The sequence below is a fragment of the Pholcus phalangioides genome, unplaced genomic scaffold (genome assembly GCF_987345545.1).
Source record: "Pholcus phalangioides strain wild (caught in Gottingen) unplaced genomic scaffold, Ppha-v1.0 ptg000008l_1, whole genome shotgun sequence".
Taxonomy (NCBI): Eukaryota; Metazoa; Arthropoda; class Arachnida; order Araneae; family Pholcidae; genus Pholcus; species Pholcus phalangioides.
Genome location: NW_028301601.1, coordinates 49,012,222 through 49,021,786, shown reverse-complemented (window position 1 = coordinate 49,021,786; position 9,565 = coordinate 49,012,222). Strand labels below are relative to the sequence as shown.

The window sequence follows — 9,565 nt, the reverse complement described above, 5'->3', positions numbered from 1 at the left end:
CCAAAATCAGTAGCCAGAGTAGCCGCCATTGTTGGAGATCACCGCTGCCACACGCCTCGGCATCGATTCAAAGAGACTTTGGATGTGTTCTTGGGGTACAGCAGACCAAGCAGCTTCCACGCGTTGCCAAAGTTGATCTGGTGTGGCAGCTGGGGATGTAATCTGGGTCAATCGTTGAGCAACCATGTACCACATGTTTTCTATCGGCGAAAGATCCGGAGAGCGAGCTGGCCAGGGAAGCAATTCAATCTGGCGATTGACGAAGAACCTTTGGACAATGCGTGCCACGTGTGGTCGCGCATTATCCTGTTGAAATATGGCTGTGGGCAAGCCCTGAAGGTAAGGAAGGACAACTGGCTCCAACACCTCGGAGATGTAGCGCTGGCTTTTTAAAGTACCGGCAATGCGTACTAGAGGAGTGCGAGAGTGATATCCAATACCGCCCCATACCATAATACCCGGTGCAGGACCAGTGTGGCGGTGCATGACGCAGCTGTTCAGCATCCTCTCTCCACGGTGTCTCCAGAACTCGAATCCGACCATCGTGGTGTTGCAGACAGAAGCGTGACTCGTCAGTAAAGACAATTTCATTCCATTGTGCCGTCCACATCCTTCTTTCATCGCACCATTGGCGGCGGAGACGTCTGTGGTTCCGCGTCAAGGGTAGTCCACTCTGCTGTAAACGGCGTCGAATGGTACGCGCAGACACTGGATGATGCGGTACAGACTGAATGTGCTGTGCTATGGTTCGTGATGTGGCTGAGCGATCCGTCACTGCCATACGCACAATACGCCTGTCATCACGTGCAGTGGTGCACTGAGGTGGATGCGATCGAACACGTCGTACCCTCCTGCATCCAACGATCACATATCCGCATTACAGTTGTTTGGTTTCGTCCAACACGACTACCGATTTCCCTGGAAGATAATCCACAATCTCGGTAGGCCACTATCCTTCCTCTGTCGAACTCGGATACTTGATCAAAAGATGATCGCTGTTTTCTAGGAGGCATAATTGATCGTTTTTTTGAAAAAACCACAAGAAAAACACGATTGCCGTACTTCAAATCGTCGAAATCTCCAAGCCTTAAATAGCGCTTTGAAGTGGCGCCACAGGCGCGCGTGATGTGCGTCTGCGCTGAAATTCTAATCATTTGCATATCTCACCTCCGCTAATGCATGTTGTAAATTTCATATCATTTGCATGCTTCCTTCAGGGTGTTGCATTTACGGTGGCCAGCAATGTATATTATCATTTTTGCAATGTTTTGAAAAATGAATTATTTCGATGATATATATATTCTTTACATTATTCATGCAAAAAGCAAATATTTGAATGCACATTTATGTTTTACATGGTGGTATAACTATTTTATTTCGGAAAAAATTTGTATATTTCCATTTTTCCTTTTCCAACTAGCGGCTGTGTTGATGACATCGCCCACAGGATTCAAAGCATATTAAATTTCATCATAAAACAGTTCTGCCTACTCAAAATATTGGAGATAATTTGATTTCATTCATTCTTGATTACGGAAATAAAGCATGTTTACAACAAATAACACTGCGACTTTTTAGGGGGGCACTTAAAATACAACCGGTCTACCGCGAAATGCCGATGTTGACCAGTTCGCGAACTGGCCGGCCAAGTCTACAGACCAATCCGAAATTCCGGCTTTCGCTGGCCCCCATATATACAGTCAAATCTCATTAATGAGTCACTCTTGGGAGAGCAAAAATGACTTAGTATGCGAAGTGACTCGTTAAGCGGAGTAAGCCATAGTTGTGCTAATTCCTGCCTGAGGACAATTGGGACTTACAAAAAGTGACCTGGTAAGCGGAGTGACGTGTTAACCGGGTGACGCACTAATGAGGTTTCACTGTATCCCTATATGTCGACAACTGTGGGGCCAATCTTGACAGGAGTGTGGCTATGGGTTTAAGCTAAGGGCTAAATTATTTCAGAATCAATGAAAATTCAGAAACTGTGAGCGAAGTAATTCTAGAATTGATACAAATTGAGAAAATTATAGAAGGTACAATTTTTTTTTCTCTCTCCCTCCCTCCCTCCCTCCCTCCCTCTCTCTCTCTCTCTCTCTCTTTCTCTAATAAAACCTCAGAAATTATAAAAGATACAATTACAAAATCAATAAAAAATCATAAATGATCAAAGAAATATAATCCCAGAATCCAATAGAAAATTCAAAAATTATAAAAGATATAACTTCAGAATTAATAAAAATTCGCAGAAACTGTGAAATAAATAAATTCAGAACTAAAAACAAGTATTCGATTATTTTAGGCTCCCTGTTCGATTCGGGAGCCCTGGCTAAGGCGTGTTCCGACGCCCTGACTGGTTTAAAAATTTTCGAAAGCCATGTAATTTTTTTTTTAAGGATATTTGACAAGCGTTTCTCAAGTCGAAATATACCGATGGGTCGCGAAATTGATCGTGTTGTTGATTTTGGGTCGCGACTAAATGACGGTAAAAACCCTGGTCTAGTTTTTGAATATTAACATTAGTAAAAAGAATCATTTCTGTTCATCATGTTTTTTTCATGTTTAACCTCATCAGAATCATGTTTTTGTTCCATGGTTTTGCCGAATCCTCATTCCGAATCTTCGTATTCGCAACTTTTTACTCGGAATAAAAGACACAGTTTTGTTTAGTACGGTATTTTTTAAAATTTGCTAATGAAGTATTTAGTTCTGAAATATATATGTTACGGTAGAATCTCGAAGACTGCAAAACCTACGATTTACCGGTAAGACCTAGGTTTTACCAAGGCGAGTTGGTAAAAGCCCCGAAATGCGCTTGTAAACGTTCTCATTTCGGACTCTTACCGTACCAAGTCACATCAAAGCTGATTTTCAATGAATCAATTAATCACCATGAACTTCTTCGTTCCTGACACTTATTAATTTTTGTTGATAATTATAATTATTTAATAGTTACAATTGATAATCAGCTAACAAATTAAGGAGCCATTATGAAATTATCAATTTCCGTTAGTAATATTAGTAATTGATTGAATAAAAGTTCATACTTTTCGAAGTAAATTTATTTACTGCGAACAATAAAAGACCGTTTCTAATGGAGGTATATTAAATAATTAGAAAAGAAATTGATTAATTAGCGTCATTGATTCATTAGAACGGGACTTTTGCTGTTAAAGTTAATTAATTTGTAAGTTAATTAATAAATTGATTAATTTCGGTTATCCCGTCACTATGAAAAAGTTTGAGAGAGAGGAACAGATTAATTTTATGGTTCCCTTTACAAAAAAAAAAGTTTGTTAACAGCATTGCCATATGCTTAAAAGTCACCATAAAAGCCTTATGTACCAAAACGAAACAGCTCAAAGAGCGAAAGTTAGCTGGGGAAGTCCATTCACCGACTCAAGTTTTTGGAACATTAGGGACTTTTGGAAAATTTCGAGCTAGACCTGATTTCTGCATGGGCTCAATAATTTATGGCTTCAATTTAAACAAAATATCTTTGTTGAAAAACCAGACATTTTTTCTAAAGTTGAAGTCTTCTAATGTATGCTTTTCCCTACCCAAGGCTCCCTCAAGTCGAAAGTGGGATTGATCTAAATTACTACTATGAAGTCATTCAAGTATTACGTGAGCATTGGGGGGGGGGGGCGGTTCGGATTTGCTGACTTTTGATGACAAGGGGGAGGGGGGTTTGAAGGTTGCTTACGTCATCAACCACCCTTTTTGAAGATATGAAATATTCTAAGCAGCTGACGAAATTTTGCTGACAAGGGGGGGGGGGGGACAAAAATGGCTAAAAATCTGCTTTCGTAATACTTGAATGGCCCCTATAAATCAAGATGTACCAGTTTATTTTACGTTAAGTAATAAGCGCTCCATAAATCCATAAATTTCATTAATGTTGTAAATTTTATTCATATTTTAAAGAGATGTTATATTACTTCAAATTTATACAATTTTCACAGGCCACATTTTCAAGCACATTAAACTGACGGCACTTCTGTTAAGTCCCTACTCCATTTAAGCTGTTATAATTTTTCGATAACATGAGGTGACGACTTATCGAGGTTTTACTGTATATATAAAAAGTGAATTATATATTCACGGGAAACGTACAAATTCATGCTTTATTTTCACTTTAAATGTACATTTATAATTCATAAAAGGCAAATAAATAAAAAAAAAAATCAATTTCCGATTGTCACACAATATGGATCCCTAATATCTCTGGAAAAGTCGTTTCATTGGCTGTTAGTTCGGCGCATGCTCCATGCTCGAGGAGCGAGTTGAAAAGCGAGTTACTCGGGAAAAGGAGCAACAGTTGCGACTGAAACTACCAACGGAGAAGAATCTCTCCTCAAAAACAATAATTTGATTCCTTGTTTTCCGGATTTCATCAAGAATGTTTCACGAACATTTCTCGATGTTTGCCTTTTAGTCGACTTGAATCTGATAAGGTAAGTCGTGAGAATGTTTTATATCAATAAGAATGAAATTATCTTGAGTGAATTGTAATTACACAATTCCTGAAATTGTTATAGGAATTATTATAGATAGATCCCAATAAGTTTTACATTGATATTGTTCACGTATAATTTTTTATTTAATTTTTTAAATTGCAATGGGCACGTGAAAATTTCGAGTAGTTAATTAACGATATGTGCGGTGCCCGACTTTATCGCGAGAGGACACTGGGCAAAGCATTAATGGGGGCTCCTACGAAATAAATGAAAGGTCTTTGATAAGCAGTGAAATAAGGTCCTCAAAATTTCTGCCTCTGCGCTCAAAGTAATCTACGACAATTCGGTCCAGGTGATTCAGCACGGACAATTCAGCGCGGACAGTTCTGTGCTATCAGAAATTGGATGATGTGACAGATTGCGAACACTGGGTTTTCTGATGGGACTTTTAAATCTGTGCACAATTGTTTCAACAGCTGTATACCATTCATGCAATGAAAGGCGGGCAAGTTTTTCCACTAGTGCATGTCCTCATGGCCAACAGAACAACAGATCCCTACATTAAAGTGAACCAAGCTTTTAAGGAACGTAAATCAGGACGAACTCAAGCCTCTCAGCATTTTGACAGATTTCGAACGTGCTTCCGTATCTGATATGAAGCAAGCGTTTCCACATTGCAACCGAAGAGGACGTTTTTCCATTTCTCGCAACGCTTATGGTTTACGGTTTTTACAGTTTTATTTAATTAAATTAGAGTAGTGAATCTTTGGTAAAGAAAATTCTAAGCGTTGTGGAAGTTGTGTTCGTTCTAAGAGTTGTGGAATACTGGAAAAATAATTTTTGAAATGGTTCAGAATTGCGAGAATCGAACATCAGATGAATTCCTACGAGAACTAGCACATGATTTTCAGCAGCAGAAGAAAAAAAACCACAGTTCTAACCACATCTTATTTTCAAAATCATTTGAAAGCATTCTGAAAGCATGCCAGTCATAAGTCTGGAAAAAAGTAGGAAGGGAATTGTTATTTATACAAAACAAAATCACTGCACTGGATATTCGGCATTGAATGGTCTAGCGCTGAACTGTCGTGACACCGGCTCAAAGTAATAGGGCACTGGAAAAATATTCCTTATTTGTCCAGTGGAAAACCAGACTTTAACTGTGTGTTGCGACAATACTTAAAATATTGTAAAATTTGTAAATATTGTAATTTTGAGAAGAAGCGTCGTGGCGTTTTTACATGTTTAAAAGTTCTATTTTTCACGCAAGTGGCATTTCTGCTAATGTGACGCTTACGAGAAATTTTTTTTCTCTTGAATTTATTTTACATAACAGAAATTTTACATTAATTAATTATAAAATGAAATGCCTTCTCTACCCTAGACGATATATGTTGTGTATATTGTGTATTTAGACCATTCCCGAATCTCTTCCTCTTAAACAAGCAAACTTCTTTCTCTTACTTGCGGCACAAGTCTTCTTCCCACTTCTTTTGAAATCCCAGGCTGGTGTCTCCCAGTGGGCGTAAGTGCAATTTTTCTCCCTGGTCATTGGGTTCATCTATTCATTTTAGTCAAATGGCTTGTACGTTATTACATCGACGTGATAGTTGTCTTCACGGGAAGAACGAGGAAGTGATTTGATACTTCCGAGCACGGGGCGGTGGGGGGGGGGGGGTGTCACATTTGCTAGCTTTTTCCGACAAAATCCTGCCTCTTTTGAGGTAACGGAAGTAAGTTGCTTTGCATAAGCCCGGGATTGTGTGAGTGGTTCTATCTATCTGTCTACCTACACGTAATAAAGTATTAGAAAATGACATCGTTTTGGAATAGTGACTGAAATTTGGTTTTATACTCCTGACCCCCATCTTGATAAGTATGCAGCCGTATTTCTCAAAGTGTGCGTCGCGGCTCTTAGGGACGTCGCGGCGAGCTGGAGATAATGATTTTGCTATGCCTTATAATATATTATACGCTCTTTGAAGTATATTATCATATTATATGTTTTTTTTGGAGTAGATTCCTTATATTATATGCTTAGTGTAGCCTATATAGGGTGCATAGGTAACAGCACGTAAGGCGTCTTACTGGCGAAATGTTGATTCTAGCGGCATACTTCTAATTAGAAAAAAAGGTTCGAAATAACGTATAGAACTCAGATACGCCATTCATGTTTCAAGGATTATCAAACTGAAAAAAAAAAACCAACCTTGTTATGCAGTCCCTTTGTGCCCAAGAACTCAATTAGAAAGTTGTTGCCCTTTTTCTCCCGATGCCAAAAAAATAAAAATAATAATTCATTCCACGTTTCCAAGTGCATTATTCGCCGAGATATTTTTTGTACCGAAAAAAAAGAACAAAAACAAAACCCTTCGTGAGAACACATATTTTAAAAACTGCATTCGAATATCAATTCCGTCAATTTTAATGAATTTTTTCAGTATCTATGAATACATCCTGTACATCTAACCGCGCAAAAATCTCAAGCCAGTGGTTCTCAACCTTTTTGAACCTCAGGACCACTGAAATGTTTTTAAACAATTTGACGTCCGGGGGGGGGGGGTTCCGTTAACTCCTTGTTACAGATCGTACTACATAATGCCCCCCCGAGGAATGACGATGCCGCTTGGACGTTCGGCCCTGAGTGTTTTTTGTAAAGCTTATCAGTTTTGCTAAGAAGCCGAATTTACGGGGGGAGGGGGGGGGGGGGTGGGCTTCATGTTACTATAAGAGGCAGTCGTTCCGTTGTTTCCTGTTGCTGTGCCATGACGAGTCCACCTCGACATAGGATCTCAAAAAGGTTTTTACAGGTGTTATATAATGAACATTCCTGATTTACTGTTACGTTATGACAGCGGTTCCCAACCTTTTTCAGTCCGTATACCCCCGACCTTGAATCTTTCAAGCTCCCCCCAAGCTGTGTCACCCATTACAGATTAAGTAAACTTCCTTAAAAAAAGGTATATATTAAATTAAAGGGTTCCCCCCCCCTTTATATAGTGTTTTATTTTTGAAGTAAGCAAACAAAGTAGCACAAAGATTGGGGGGAAAATTGATGTGATTTTTGGGATTGTATTGAATTACAAAGTTTTGAAAAATTAGGCTCAAAAGTGGATAAATACAAACTCAAATCCACGTTCAATTTGCTTCTATATTTATTTTTTATGTAACTATACGAAGAAAACGCCCGTTCAACAAGCTCTAAGCTAACAAACGGCAACAAAAACATTATGGCTTTTCTAGAAAGTTCGTCCCCGCGGCAAGTTCAAAAACTGACTAGGTTCTTCATTCCGCCATTGAAGAGGATCTTCAGAGGGGTATCTGATGCGAGCTCCCTTTCTTTCCAATTTCTCCTTCTCTGGGATCAACAATGAAGCCGGTTCAAAATACTCTTCTTTGAAAGGATTAGATGTCCAACGATCACCCATTTCCAGCTCTGCAAAATATTTTTCAAACGCGGATTTTAATCCTTCCAAGTGGCCGACTGTTAAATTTAGCTCGGCTTGTGACAAGAAATCGTGAAGTGTTTAGAACACTTCCTGAGAAAGGGCTACCTCGTGCCGAAATTCGAAAAAGGCAATTCGTTCGGGACAACCACCTAACTTCGGTGTGCAAAAGCAAAGCGTTGTGAAGGCTGTCCATGTCTTCACACAACAATTTAAACAACCTGTAGTTGGTGGGATTCTCTTTGATAAAGTTGGCAACTTTGGCCGCTTCATCAAGAACGTTTCGCAAATTTGGAGGCAAAAATTTCGATGCAGGGCGCTGTCAGTGAATATAGCAGTGAGTCCATTTCATTTTGTGAGTGACTTCTGCCACGACGGCCTGAGTAGCAACCTTCCGTGGATTTTCCTCCATCTGTTGTGAGCCTAATGTATTTGGACCATTGAATTCTTTTTTCAACGAAATAATGATTAATTGCTTCAAATAAGTCTTAAACAGTCGTACGACCCCTTCAATAAGTGACAAGTAAAAATATTTACTTCGAATTCTCTTTTAACTACTTAACAATTACAAGTTTCACAGAATATGGCACAACGTCGGTACTTCCGTCGACTTGGATGGAAAAAAATTCACAACCTTTGACGTGACTTATGGCTCTGAACATCGTCTGCCATATCCTGCCGTTTTATTTTTATTTCTTCAAGACACCGTGTTACTTGACATAGGTTTTAAACTCATTATAAAGAGCACTTTCCCCTGCAAGCATGCATCTGACAGCATCTTTGATGAACGGTGAAATTAAATTTTCATCAATAGTGCGATTTTTTTTCCTCTTCGCGCGATACGATAGCTAATGTAATAGGAGTTCTCGGTAGCTTTGACAGAATCCCTTTTCGAAGATTCAAAATATTTGTTTTTTCATATTTACAGGTACACGGTATTTCATTTTGGTGTTTCAGCTCACTTCCGCACAGATCCAGTTTTTAGCCACTGATCTATAGTGCATATCATGTGAGTAGTAGGTGCTTGATACAAACGTGGATGTAGAAAATTGTGGGAATAACACGAATTAGTTCTTAGCTTTTATGTACAGCCCAGCATGCGTCAACAATCATGTCTAAAACGCCGAAGAAACGTGAGCGAGACGGAGTTCACGAATCCGGATCATAGGTTGGCCGCGGACGGGAGGAGGGAAGACCCATCATTTCAGCGGACGCAGTCCCTCTGTTATAGAAGATTTTATTGATAGGGAGGTCAATACATTATAACTGACAATATTAGTAAGAACCTCTACCTACTTTCAAATATCCTTTGTAATCGTTTTTAATTATTTTGTTAATTTTTTTTAAATGGGTGGCCGCCATTACCGTTTCCTTTTCGCGTACCCCTTAACAGCCCCTCGCTTAATCCAGTGGGTAAGCGTACTCCCGGTTCGGAACCGCTGCGTTACGGTATACATTTTGGAACAGCTTCCAAAGCGGTATTTGAATCAATTTTTGTTATTAACAATATGCATATTCTAACTTGAATAACATTTCTTTAAGATTCCATCGACGAACAAATTGCTTGATGGGGGGGGGGGGAGGGATATATCTCGACCTTTAGGAACCAATTTATCGGAAGATCACCGCACATTTTGGCAGCTCCTTACCTTCCTATAC

The 9,565-nt window shown here is 39.2% G+C and overlaps 1 protein-coding gene across 2 annotated transcripts in view; it reads left to right on the top strand.

The window, feature by feature from the left end:
- The first annotated feature begins 4,359 nt into the window (after nucleotides 1–4,359).
- The window catches only part of LOC149084430 (uncharacterized), a 244,429-nt gene continuing 239,223 nt past the window's right edge, over nucleotides 4,360–9,565 (top strand). For both annotated transcript variants that reach the window (XM_089234822.1, XM_089234821.1), the window contains exon 1: nucleotides 4,360–4,457. The gene's annotated coding sequence lies outside the window, so the exon portion shown is untranslated. The remainder of the gene's footprint in view (nucleotides 4,458–9,565) is intronic.